A 15,140-nucleotide genomic window follows, 5' to 3' on the forward strand; every position below is an offset into this window, starting at 1 on the left:
ACACTCTGATATGAAAAGTCTATATCATCCTTGGTGATCTTTTGGTTTAGCACGTTAAACTTAGATGAAATTATTCGTTCAGTCTCTTGTTAGTTCATATCTCCCGAAGAAGTAAAAAAAGCAGAGATATAACTATATTTAACATACCTAGGAAGTTTGATTATGGAATACAAAAATATACTCTAAAAAGTTATAATTTTTCTGCTAAAGAATACTTAATAAAATGTTTTAAAATAAAATTTTATAAAGAATACCAATAAACAAATAAGGACAACGTAAAAGGGTGTTCTCAAAAGTTATAAAGTTGTAAGTTAAATTTTTTGTTCCAGAGAGAAAATATTGCTAGAGTAAAAGTTAGTGTTATTAAAAACTTAATCATGCTTTCACACACACAGACACACACACTCACATACTAAAACACACTCACACACACACACATACTCACACAAAATACATGTATCTGTAGTCCAAACTTAAAAATGCATCATGCACTTTTATCTGCTAAAGGTGGCAGACATATTAATGTAATACTGGATTGTTTAAAAGGCAGATTACAAATTTTATATACAGATAGGTTTAAATTAGGTAGCAAAATATAGGGCATTTGATATTGTTTTGTTTGTGAGCTTTAAAATTGCTCAGTCTGTCCACTTTGTTTACCTATTGAGAGTTAGAAAGATTTTTTTTAATTTTTATAATATTTACTTGTGTGTGTGCACATGTGTACATATGTGTGTATATGCATGTGTGCATGGCACATAGGTCTTGCGCGTGCCCGACTCACCAGCAAGAACGACGCTGCAACAGGATCCTTCTGCACACATTTATTGGGAGAGCTTCATTGCAGAGGTGAAGAGACCCCAAGCCCAGAACTAGTGCTGCTTATATAGGCCTAGGAGAGGCGTGTCTCACACCCGGATTGGTTATGCATGGGTTATGCTTACCACCTCATTTGCATGTCTCACATCTGATTGGTTAACATGTCTCTCATCTGATTGGTTAACCTCTCTCATCTGATTGGTTAATTCTCAAAACCTCATCTTGGCAAAAATCTTTACTGCCTATGTATGTGTGGTGGCCTACTGTAGCCAGCGCCACCCTGCAACGGCACATGTGGCTTCCCACACATAGGTGTGGGAACTTATATCATTGTCACATTTGTGGAGATAGAAAGGCAACTTTCAGGATCTGGATTTCTCCTTGGTTCTGAGGATGCAACTCAGATTGTTAGGCTTGAGCAACAACACAGTTTTAGGGACTGAACAACCTGACTATTTTTTATTAATCATTTTATTGTTTAAATTTCAAATGTTATCCCCCCGCTTCCTGGCCTCCCCTCCACAAATCCCCGACCCCATCCTCCTCCCCTTTGTCTCTAAGAGGTTGCTTCCCAACCCACCCATCCACTCCCGCCTTACCCTTCTAGCATTCCCCTTCTCTGTGGCATCAGGTCTCCAAAGGACCAAACACCTCCCCTCCCACTGTTGCCAGATGAGGCCCTCCTCTTCTACATATGTAGCCGGAGCAATGGAACTGCTCATGTATACTCTTCGGTTGTTGGTTAAATCCCTAGGAGCTCTGAGGGATCTGGTTAATTGATATCGTTGTTCTTCTCACAGGGCTGCAATCCCCTTCACCTCCTTCAGCCCTTCCCCTAACTCTTCCATTGAGGTCACCGGGCTCAGTCCAATGGTTGGCTGTGAGTATCTGCGTCTGTCTTAGGTGCTGGCAGAGCCTCTCAGAGGACATCCATACCAGGTTCCCATCAACAGGCATCAGCAATGGTGTCAGGGTTTGGTGTCTGTAGATGGAATGGATCACACTGTGCGGCAGTCTCTGGATGGCCTTTTTTTCAGCCTCTGCTATATTTTTTTGTCCCTGAATTTCCTTTAGACAGGAACAATTTTGAAATTTTTATTAAATACAGAGAGAAAAACAGAGAGACAGAGACAGGGGAGAGAGAGAGAGACAGAGACAGAGACAGAGACAGAGAGACAGAGATAGAGACAGAGAGAGAGAGAGGAGGGAAGTGAAGTTAGCACACAGTTGTATTACATTATGCAAATTCTATGACTTGAAAATAGCAAACCTCAGAATCTAATCAGGAATAGAAAGGAAATTTCCTAGTTTCAGGCCAAGCTTTCTACATACAACAGGAGGATTATAAGCATGGAGCAAATTGAAATAACAGCAGCAGAAACTGCCTTTCATCCTATCCCCGAGAAGCAAACACACTAATTTGTAGTCTTCCCACATGCACTCCTGCTTCATTATAATCCACTCTCCACAAGGAGGCAGCCAAAATGTAAACCTTTGCTTAAAACCCATTCAGACAATCCCATCACTCTCATCATAAAGACCTGTCCTTAGCATAGCCTGTAATTAGAGGGACTCAGAGCGCCAGTTGCCACCTGTTGTTCTGTGTAATCATCTGAAGTACCTCCCTTTCACTCACAAATGATCTAGTTTAGACAATAAATTATATGGTTAGCTCTCCAAGCTGTGCTTTTTACTCCTAGCCTATCTTCCTTACTTGCCATGCCCCAGACATCGGATTTTGGCTTCTGAAACATAGCATTCTAGCCCGTAATTCAGGAACTCTTTCAGCTCTCCCTGTTCTTGCAGGCTTAACCTCCCTTACATGCTATTCACCATCATCAGTTACCACAATGCTGCTTTTCCATCAGATAACCCTTTCCTTCTCCATGAGACAAGTATTGATGCTCAGTGCTTACTCTTCCTGCTTCAAGAGTATTAACAAAGTGATATGTTCATTGACAAGGCTATTTGATTAACAACCACATATCCTAATTGACAGAACACCTCAGCTTGTTTTCTTATTGTTCACTTGTTGTTTTGCAAGTCATTGTACCTGGTATCCATAATTGTGCCTGTCCCATAGTTGGTCCTTGATAATTACTTATTGCAGTAGTACTTAAAGAAGCCACATAATACTTTTGAACAAACACCACATGCCAATGTTTACATTTTAATGTGGCTTCCTCAAGCTGGCAATATTCTTTCATGAAAAAAAAAAGTTAACTCACATTTGAGGTCTTTGTGAGGTTGTTATCAAAGTCTTGTTTACCTCTTGTTTCCTCTGTACCTTACTTTGCTATTTGCTTTAAATATTCTGTCTCATCATTATTCTTTGTTTAGTACCCATAATGTAAGTCAAATAGCAAGATCACTCTGCTTTTAAAGGTGATTTCTACAAGTTACTCTAGTTCTAGAAAACAGTCTACATATGCTGCACTGTCTCCATTAAAACAAGTCTTGGTTCTCCAGGCATACACACACACACACACACACACACACACACACACACACACAAACGTCTGTAGTATATGTTTTATTTGGATAATTTAAGAATTACTCTATGTTTTCTGTTTTGGTGTTAATGTGTCCCCAGATTATTTTACACCTCTTTATTTTTTATTTTTTGTAAGTAATGTCTAAAATGTTTGGTTTTACTTCCTTTGCACTATATTTTCAAGGTTGTTGAGATTCTAGCCTAGTCAAACCTTGCTTCAATCATCATCCTCCCTGAATCCTTTCATGATGTTTAAATTGTATCTGTACTTGAAGATTTCAACCTACAACATGTTCTGCCTTATATAGACTCTTTCAAACTAGTCCATGGAAGTTCAAAATAATGGTACCACTACAGTTAAAATAACAATCACAAAATGGTATTAGTCACCTGCCATGTGTCACATGGTGATCTAAGTCTCTTCCCTGTATAACTCAGGTCTGTACCAGGGGGATAATAAAAAGTACAAAATGTAACAGAGCATTCTAAAGTAATTAGCTTGGAACAAAGAAAAGTCATTATAAATACACAGACTCCATGCCTAGAGGGAAGAATGCCAAGTCCTTGTTCAGTGAGAGAAATAAGGAAAGTAAATGATTTCGAGAACATTCTGCACTTCAATTTCATGCTCTGCTTCAGGATGTTTAATGTTTGGCCTGTAACATTAATATTCTTTAATAGACACTCTGGACACTGGTATTGGATGACGACAATAAACAGATGCTCTCCCACTTCATCTGTCTTCAGAACAGAGCTTCCCAAGCTGAAATTCTGACCTCGCAGAAGAAAACCCAGCACATGAAGTATATCCTGTCTCCTTTGCACTGTGGCTCTGAAGTTGTGTTCAAATCTTTCTCCACTCAGAGCTGAGAAGAGCTTTGAGGAACTTAAAGTGCAAGGAATTCTTAACCTGAATGAAGGGAAGACACAACTTGTATATTTATTCCTGAACCTAATAAGTCATGAACCTATCAAATCCAGTTGAGAGTGCATTGACACTCAAACACTTCATTAAAACAAGTATCCTGTGACATATATGTAAGGAATGAATATGTGCATAGTTTAATAATTTGTCCAACTGTATGGTTTCCTTAAATTTTCACTGTTATCAGTGAATACCCAACTATTACCAACTCAATCTCTTTTTCAATTTGATAAAAACCTTAAGAACAATTCACTCTGAGGTTTTGGCTAAATAACTTTTACTCAAAAAAAAAAATAATGCAGCTGTTTTTTATTAGTTTAGTGTTGTTAGAGACATATAAAAAGTGAAATCAGGACTAGATATTGATCTCACAGTTAATTAAGTCCTATCCTGGAGTTAGTATCTCCCTAATTAATGGCGTGCATGCTAATAAAGAAAAATGTCCCTTGTAATAGATGTGTCTTTGATTTTTCTACATTTTATGTGAAGAGAAGAAACTAGTGAAAGTTAAATTTCTTTTCTCTTAGCTTCAAGAGTTATTCCTGGTGTTACTCTCAATTTAAATCCTAAAACCAAACAACTTTAGTCTTCATTTAGGCAGCATGTGCTCAATAGAACATCAGTAAAATGCGGAGTGATGTAGGTGTCCCTCATAGTTGGTAGTGAAGAATTCCCTTTTGCTTATAATATGAAACTGGAACTCTTTCTTATCTAAAATTTGGTCCATATGAAGGACATCTAAGTTATATATCTTGCGATTCTTAATGCTTAAATCATCATCATTATTTCAAAACTGTTACCTAGAGTATGTAGCTACATTTAAATTAATAATATGCATCTCTCTCTTTTTTTTTAGGGTGGAAAATCACTTACCATAAAGACCTGGGTTCATGTATGTATGAACGTTCAAAAGTCCTGTGGTCTGCAGACCATTCTTCAGGGTTTTTTGTTTTGTTTTGTTTTGTTTACTTTTGTTTTGTTTTGTTTTGTTTTGTTTTTTACTATTTAGGACTTAATACTTTTATGGCTACCTATCTGATCATATTGGTAGTGTTTGTTTTCTCAGTATGGTAATTCGAGTGTTAATATCATTCAGAAACATCTTCATATATTCAGAGAGAAATAATTTTCAACTCTATTTGTATTCATGTTATAACTCAGTCAAATTAACATATGAAAATAACTATCACTGTACACCATCTTGAAGATGCTCTAAACTTTCATTTGAATATATTTGAGAATAAAAATATTATATTGATATTTAATATACACTTTGGCTACCTTCATTTCTCTTTCCATTACCTATTTCTTTTTATTTCCATTTTGATTAGTTCTTTGAGAACTTTGTAGAGTATTTTGTTCCTATGTACCATTTCCTTCACTTCCCCCATATCCATGCCCTCTTCCTTACTCGCCCTAGTTTGTGACCTATACTGTACTGCCCATATACTCTTGGATGTAGAGCCTTTTCTAGAGAGTGATCAACTGAAAACACAGTGTTATAGAAATTTGGCTCTCCCTCTCCTAGTAGCTATTAACTGTCAATAGCTCCTTAGGTAGTGGTGGGACTCTGTCCCCATCTCCCCTCTTCATGCTGAATCATGTCTTATGAGTGTGTTAAAGACCTCCAGTTAAGGGGTGGACATTCTATAGTCTCTTATTCTATGCACCTTGACCAATTTTGGCTCATTGTGTTAAACTCTGTCTACTGGAAAATATAGGTTCTCCAATGAGGCTTGGCCAATACACTAATCTTTGGGTATAAAGATTTCTTATGTCTTCTTTAGAAGCCTGTTTGCTACTATGCCTGTCTAGTGGATTATTGCTAGTTTCTCCCCTAGGCCCTATGGCATACATTTATATTTTTAAGAAGCTTACAATAATGCATGCAAGTAAAACATCCTAATAATAATTTCAACTGGCTACCTCATTAATACTAAATATTACTCATTTACTTCTTATAGACAAAGCACAGATGGTTTGTGAAACCTATTTGTAGTTTTCTTGTTAAACCTAAGTTGTTTGGATTTAGCAGACTATGAATTTCCTAAATTAGACTCAAGATACAGAATCTTGTACCACCCGGCTTTTCTTAATAATGAAGACCATTGATTGTGAGAATAATGGGTGAATTTTCAGTTAAGGTTGAGAAGTGATACAGAAAATGAACACAGTAAATGGTCTCCATCTGCACAATGCCAATGACAGTCCAAGGAACTCATAATATGTCCAATTTCCAAATCAATTCATTTTATCATAAAAATTGGCACAAATATAAATTGCAGCACACAGAGAGCTAGGAATATTTCAGAATCAAATATAATTGTTTAGGGGGGTTGTTCAGCAAGTTCTGTTTATTTTAGATCCCAGGTATCTAATTGCTGTCAAGGTTACTTCCCAGCTCCACATCAATTTTTAACAACAGTTGAATAGAACTTAATGAAAATTAACCAATTGGCATATTGCTTGTTGATTGTGATCCAGAACTACACATATTATATAGAAGTTATAGACTGAATTTTTGTATCATCATTTCGTGATTTGGTAGAAAGCTTGGGCCAAATATGGCTGTTAATTTGTTTTTATCCAACTCGGAGCAGATTTCTCTCATCCTGTCATTTAGATTTATTTACCCTGTATGTGTCTCATAATGCTCTGTGACCTTCAGTGCAGTTTATAAACTTCTTTCTAAAAAGTTAGGCTTTTAAATAGAGTAATTAGCAGCTACTACATATAGCTATTTTCTCCAACACTGTGTCCACGACTGTAAGGTTTATGCTTGCCTTCTTTCTCTATTTGTATTGTCATACTCTTTGCCACTTTGGGGGCATATGAACTGGTTTATTTTCTCAGTTAATAGTCTCAAATATTAAATAGTCCACATGGCAGATAGATAAGCATTACAAGCATTGTTTTTCTTTCTAATGTTATTATATAACTTTTTGTGATTCATACAATTATTCACTCCTATTTATTAGAAACTAATTATAGTAAATATGTGATTTGACCAAAGTTTTATAGATTAATATATGCAATATAGCAAAAAACTGAAATAAAATTTAGACATCAGGAATTCTAAAGATCAATGATATCAATGAACATTATATTATAGTTGTCAACCAAAACAGAGTTAATAAATGTCTCTCACATGCACCCATGCACATAACACACTTTCACACACACACACACGTGCACATACACACAGATACAAGGCTATAATATGGCTTCATTTTTTTAAGTTAATGCTTACTGTGTCTTTAACATATGATAATCGATTGGTTTAATTGTTCTTATTCTATTTCAGAATAACACTTCAAAGTTGGTTTTTTATCATCATGAAATAGACTTACACAGTTAAATTTTCATAAATAATATAGTCAGTCCCTGATGTAGCCTTGGTGTGATTACCTTTAATTATAGAGCACTTTCTTGATGTTATATGACATTCTCTTCTTATATATCAACTATGCTTGTACATAAATTCAATACCAATTCTGGATTTGTAAATTTTGAAAAAAAAACACTATTATCCACATACTAAAACAAATTTATAAAAAGATAAGTTCATTGCTAATGAATACAGCTGAAACTAATATTAAAATTCAACCTAAGCTTATTGATCTTGGAAGACAGACATTTTAAATTCTTATTGTGATTTCCAAAGTCCTAAACACCAAGAAATTCTTAATTAGTTGTTAGTAATAGTAAAAGCATAAAAGACTTGAATCCTACAGTAGTACAGCTTAATGTCAATTCATCCTCCTCTTAATCTACTCACTGAATTGATTTCAAACTGGGTAAAAATTGTTGCTGATTGCAACATAATATAGATACTTTGTAATGTTGTTAAAGCCAGGCTTGTTGGCACATAGCTACAAGTTATCATGCCAGGTAAAGTCAGAGATAATTTTAAGGTTATACCAGTCTATATTGCAAGATTTTGTGTAAATAAATAAATAAGTAAATAAATGTTCATTAAAAAGTATCGACAGTGATATCTAGAAAATGTAACCCATCATAAAGATCATCCCTGGAGAAGTCTCATTGTCTCTTGTACAGGACAAGACAAGGGCTGTATGGACAAGGGCTGAGTTTTCCATATTAAACCTTGTGATCTGAATGGAAAGAAAAGAGACTGAATTTACCTGGTGAGACAGTTTCTCTATTTGAGAATTATTTTAATAGCTGTGTGTGTGTGTGTGTGTGTGTGTGTGTGTGTGTATGTGTTCATACACATACATTGAAAAAGAAAGTTATCAAAACAATAAATGATCAAAAAAACACATGAGTAAGGTAATTCTGTTGTATTCAAAGTTAAAGAGAAAAATCAAACAGGAAATTGTGTTGAATGAATGAGAACCCAAAAGGAGAAAGCATTTTTTCTAAGGAGTCAAATCAAGTTTTGACTACTTAAGCAGCTAGCTTCTTTCAGAAATTACAATGACTGAAGGCAGGAACTCTGCACCTCCCATAAAGTCCAAGACCCACTGGGTGTTCCCTGTCCTCTGAATGGTGATTTAAGACGAAAGAAACTAAGCTTATGATTTCTGGCAATATAACTAATAATTTGGAGCTATTCAATTATTGGAACAAATTGACAAGAAACATTAAGCATCTCTATTACCAGTAAAAGTGAAAAAATTATGAGAAAAGATGTCATCCTGCGACAGATCAATCACGTAAGCATTCCAGTAAGTGGTCTCTCAAGATGCTCCATTGAAGATCTCTAATTTCCTTTGACAAGCTGCATGCAATAGTTATTGATTAATAACTGTTCTAAACTATTCTAGAGTCTATATCTTTCAACAACTCCATCTTTCTGGGAATAGACTTTCATATGTTTAATAATCACTTTTAGGGGTGAAAGGAAACCTCTGTTCCTGTAATTGGAGATCAAATGAAGAGATCTGAAGTTCCTGTGTACACATCTTTCAAAATGTTTTAACTTCAATCATCTTTGCTCCAGCTTTTATCCTCTGAGGTTGGAGCCCTCTTTTTGTGTGTGTGAGCGTCATTAAATGGAAGCTGGTAACTCCTATTTCATCTGCAACTCGACTGAAGTGTCAAATGTCTTTTAAAACAGTGATCACTTACAGGAAATATGCTAAGTATATTTTAAAATTCCTTTTGAAGTGAAAGTACTTAAAGAAAAATCCTAGGAAAATAGCATGACTGTAAAAAAGACTAAGGTGTTTATTTTCTATTCCCTGATTAAGAAAGAACTGTGGAGCGTCACACTGGAATAGAGACAATCTGTGTCACACTGGAATAGAGACAATCTGCTCAGAGGAATAAGTAACCTCCTTACATAAGAATTATGATATTTTCCACTTATTTACTTCAATTTTGGTTATAACATTTCCTAGTCTGTTCAGATACCTAGATGAAAACTTGATGTAAAGAATTAAGAAACATCGTGTGTGACTATCATACCATTCCCACTAACATATATTGAAATATTGGTGCCAAATGTTGTCTAGTGCACTAGTTTTCTATTTCTCCATTTAAAAGATACCTTAACAGTAGATTTTTCAGGTGCTAACTAAGGTATGTGCAAGGAGAACTGTGTGTCAAACACATTTTAAGGTTTCAGGAGTGTAACAGTAACTTATTGACCTGATAAGGGGATGAGAACCATACCCAAACATTAAAAAAATACAACTCTTTCTATCTTTCTTCTACCTATCCCAGATCTAGGTCTAGACGCTTGCTTCTACCCTTCTTATAGTCTTCCAGCCTCTGTCTGCTAACCTAGACCTAGCATTCTCATTCTCTGAGACTTACAATTTTCCTTCTTCTTTCTTCTTCTTTTTTCTTTTTTCTTTTAGCATAAAAAACATTTATTGCTAGGAACAAACACACAGCTACAAATAACAGTGAAAGGACCAGATATCAGTACCTACAGTTAACATTGTGTAAGCAAGGAAGGTAAATTTGGAATTGCAAAGAGTTATATCATTATGCTTATTTTAAAGTTATCTCTTATGGTGAAATGTATCATATTAATTTGCTCCATCAATAATGCTTGAAAAAGACTGACCATTCCATTTCAAGTGCCACTGATACTACTCAGGGGCTAAAAACTAATAGGCTATATTCCGTGAGTGCTAAAAGTTTGTTGTGCCTCTGACACTGACCTGGGCAATTAGATCTTTGATGATTTCCATTTGTTTCACGTGAAGCTCATTCTTTTCCTCAGAACTAGAAAACAGGTAAACCACTTTTTGTTTCCCCTTTAATCAAGTGAGAATTCTTCCCTTGAGACTTACTTCTAAACAGCTCAGCCCTTCTAATTCTTTCTGAATTCTGGCTAACTGATTCAACTCAGCTGTTCCAGCTCAAACTTCTCTCCATGTTGACTGATTCAATCTGGCTTTTCTCAGCTTCTCACTACTCTGCTTGACCTCGAACTAACTCTGGTAATATATTCCAGGCTTCTGGCTCCTTCTTTATGTGGCTCCAACTGCCTCTGCTGGCGGGCACTGTACTGCATGAACTCAAACTAATTTAACTTTACTCTACTCATTGCACTGACTCCCAACTGACTTGAGAGCCCTCTCTCTCTCTCTCTCTCTCTCTCTCTCTCTCTCTCTCTCTCTCTCTCCTGCTGCTGCTGCTGCTGCTCTTAAATAGCTTCTCTTTCCTGTGCTGTTCCCCTGAGAATTAGGCCCATCCCATCTCTGATTCAGTCTGTCCTATTTTTCTCTGATTCATTACTTTGTCTCCCACTTCACTAGATGTCGCTTTCAAACATGGCTGCTTCCTTCTACAAACTAACCTTACCTACATTGTTTTGGATTAAATGTGTGTACTAAGAGTGTGTGTACATTCCCACCAGATCACACAGACAAATGGAACAGATTTTAATTTTAATACATAGATGCTACTCGAATGTTTAATATATTCAGAAACCATAATGAAAGCTAATGATTTTTACTGTCTGAAGAAAGCCAGAAAGACCCATATCTCACAATATATACTCCTGGGTGGGAGAGGGAGGGAGAGAAAAAAGGAGAACAGGATCAGGTAAGGGGGGACAGGAGAAGTCCAGGGGTCCAGAAGAATGAATGGAAATAAGCAGCCTCAGGGGGTGGAAGGGAGAGCAATATAGAACATATCAGAGACCGGGGATTTGAGAGGTTCTCAGGACTTAATGAGGGTGACCTTAGCCAAAATGCCCAACACTGGGGAGAGGGGACTCGAAGAGTCCACCCCCAATAGATAGATAGGGCCTCAAGTGGAGGGACTGGGTTACTAACCCACAGCCAAAATTTCTGACCCAGAAACGTTCTTGTCTAAAATGACTGCAGGAACAAAAATGGAGACTGAGCGAAAGGCTGTTCATGACCAGCCCAAATTGGGAATCAATGGAGGGGGGGGGGGGCACCAAGGCCTGACACTATTACTGATGCTATGGTGTGCTTATACATGGGAGCCTGACAAGGCTGTACTCTGAGAGGCCCTACCAGCAGCTGACTGAAACAGAGGCAGATATTTACACTCAACCATTGGACAGAATTGGGGTGGGGGTGGGGCTTATGGTTGAATTAGACGAATGATTGAAGAATCTGAAGGAGAGAGCAACCCCACAGGATGACCAGCACTCTTAACTAACCCAGACCCCAGGGAGTACTCAGAGACTGAGCCCATCACCCAGGAGCAAAGGGACTGGGCCAAGGCCCCTGGCACATACGTAGCAAAGGTCTACCTGGTCTGGCCTCAGTGGTAGAAGATGCTCTTAATCCTCAAGAGAGTTGAGGCTCCAGGGAACACAGAGGCCCGGTAGGGGGAGCAACACTGGGAAGAGGGGGAGGAGGAATGGGTTGAGGAACTGCAGCAGCGGGGGACTGGAAGGAGGACAATGACTTGAATGTAAATAAATAAAGAATAAATAAAGTAATTAAAGAAAAAAAAAAAGAAACAGGACTCAAAACAACTAAGTTTAGAAGATGTAGTTTATCAAAGTGGAATAAAACACGTAGGGGGAAAGAAACTAAAACCATCTGGTAGCTCAATGGAAACTGAATCTGAAGTTAATAAGGGGTAACAGAGAACATGGTCTCTATTTGAATGTAGTGTGTCACCTTGTCTGAAGAGAAAGCAAAGGAAGTTTTGAAATCATGAACAAGGAATGAAAGTACTGACTCAGAAAACCAATTGTAAAATTGTTTACAGACAAATGGCAGGACAAAAAAAAAAAAAAAAAAACAAAAACAAAACAAAAACAAAAACAAAAACAAAACAAAACAAAACAAAACAAAAAACCCAGAAGCTGGAGGTGACAAGAAGCAAACTGAGACATCTGGTTTTCTTTCTGTCCTTTCTTGTCACCTTTTCATGTCTCACCCTGCTGTGGTGCAAGTGATCATAGAAGCACTGTGGGCTGCCGGTACGGATCCTCAGCACCCGTGGGTGGCTCCCGTCCGTGTCAGCATTTTAGACTTGTTATGAAATAATGCTAAGTGTCAACCTCGGGTGTCTGGGCTTCCTGCCAGATATTCACTTGACATTCTCTTCCTACAGCAGCAGCTAGCGTTCATCTGAAGCCTGACCTTGTTGGGTTTTTTTATACTTAATTTTCTTCAGGTTTTTGAACGACAGAGAGAGAGAGAGAGAGAGAGAGAGAGAGAGAGAGAGAGAGAGAGAGAGAGAGAGAGAGAGAGAGAGAGAGAGAATATATTGTTTCTTCCTCTACTGAAAGTTAAATTGTAAATTTTTTAATTATGGCATTTCCTTATAATCATAATGAATTTCTTACTTGCCGTGGTGAATTACTTGCCGTGGTGAAATTTCAAAGTGCACATGCATGTAGATCTAACAGGCTAACATTGTGCAGAACATTTTAAAGAAATATACACAAGTGAAGCATCTTTTCCACCATCATCTTCGGACATTACCATACCATATAGGCTTTTTCATGCATGCCTTCTCTTGTGCCTTCATAGATGTTATTCAGCAAATCTAAACGAAATAATTTATAACAAATTGAAGGCTGGCAATGTTTAATATTGGATACAGAAAAAGGTCCAGAAGCAAGCCCAATGCACTAAAGTCATGTTTCCCATACTAATCAGCTGGTAAAATGTATTAATTTAAATTTAATAACACTGCTCACTTTTCTGTCTTTGTTTCTGATACATAACATGTAAATAAAATAAGTGGCTACCAGAGAGGTGCTAGGAGTATTTAACACAAATACACACAATCAGGTTTGAGTGATTAATGACACAGGTGAGATCACTGCCTGTAGAGTCGTCAGAGTACAATCAGTGACTTTGACTGTTGGTTCAGACCACAAGACTTTACAATGTGAAGATAAACAAGTCCTCCAAGCACCTAAGGTCACATTTTCTCCCAAGGGAAAGCGTACGACAACTGCATCAGAAAAGGCTTTCTATAGGGTTGGTTCCTAGCAAACTGGAGAATGCCTTTGAATTTTCAGAAAGATACTCAGAATTTTTAAAGTTATTAAGAAAGACAAAATGAAAAATCATCCAGAAGGCCATGCTTCCATACATATCTGAATTGTCCAGTTATGAGATGGGAGCAAATAATGTATAAACAGCTGAAAATAAAATTCTAAGTGATGACACAACAACGACAATGATAATAATAATAACAATAATAAAACACTTCCTTTTGATTCAAGAGATTTTTGTCCACTATAAAAGATAGGTTTTTAATATACGTGAGCAAAGTCACTGCAGCCTAAAGAACAGCTCTGGAGCCCATTTGAGCTGCCCAAGACTATTGCCCAGCTTCTCATCTCCCCTTATTTCCTGTATGTTTATTTCATCATCTTTGAAACTGGCAACATCATGCATTAATTTAAATACTACAGGGTTTTAAAGATTAATATTTCAAAGGACCTAGCCCTAACCCTAACCCTAACCCTATTTAGATAGTAAATACCATAAAAGTGAAAGGCATCTTAGAAGCCAGGAGGTGGTGGTGGTGCACACCTCTAATTTCAGCACTTGGGAGGCAGGGGCAGGTGGATTTCTGAGTTCGAGGCCAGCCTGGTCTACAGAGTGAGTTCCAGGACAGCCAGGGCTACACAGAGAAACCCTGTCTTGGAAAAAAAATGAAACAACAACAACAACAAAACAAGAAAGGCATCTTAGGAAAAATGATAAGAAAGTTGAGTAAGGATAGAAGATTGGAGTATGTGTTAATTTAAAAAAAGAAATAAAAATAAAATACTTCTTGTGAATTCTTGTTATGCATTACACTTTTTATTTTAAAAACTGTGGTTCTATTTAAATAACATAGTTAAAGAAACAAACAAATGTGGGTACAATACAGTTTACTGAGTTCACATTTAAAATATAGGTATTCAATTTGACACTTTTTATTTGTGTGGACTTATTCACTATATTAAACTTTAGACAAAGTATAAAGCCTATCTTAGGGAAGTGCTGTGAGGATTAGACACATTAATTCATGCAAAATGCTTGGATGAGGACTTGATGCATGGGAAATATTCAGCAAATGTGATTCAATGGTACATTTTTAATGCAGTGTGACAATATTGTATATAAACCTTTGTGTCTACAGATTTCTATTCAATTAATTAACATCTGTCAACCTATAACAGGATCTAATTTGTATAAAATCACTGCCTTGGCATTATCTACTCTCTTGCTAGAGACAACTTGTCTAATGTCAAAAGTTAACCTAAAATTTACAGCAATACATAATATGTAGAACTTTCACTGTAAAAACAAAAATGTATATGCAAAAATATATTAAAGCTTCCTCAATAGAAGAGAGAAATACACTCTTTATTTTCACATTAAACTACCTCTTTCTGGAACTAAAGAACTTGTATAATCATTTTAAAACACTGGGAAGCTAAGACCCAGTATGTATCACACACTGCTTGCAGATGTGCATTCATTT

The sequence above is a fragment of the Mus musculus genome, chromosome 1 (genome assembly GCF_000001635.26).
Source record: "Mus musculus strain C57BL/6J chromosome 1, GRCm38.p6 C57BL/6J".
Taxonomy (NCBI): Eukaryota; Metazoa; Chordata; class Mammalia; order Rodentia; family Muridae; genus Mus; species Mus musculus.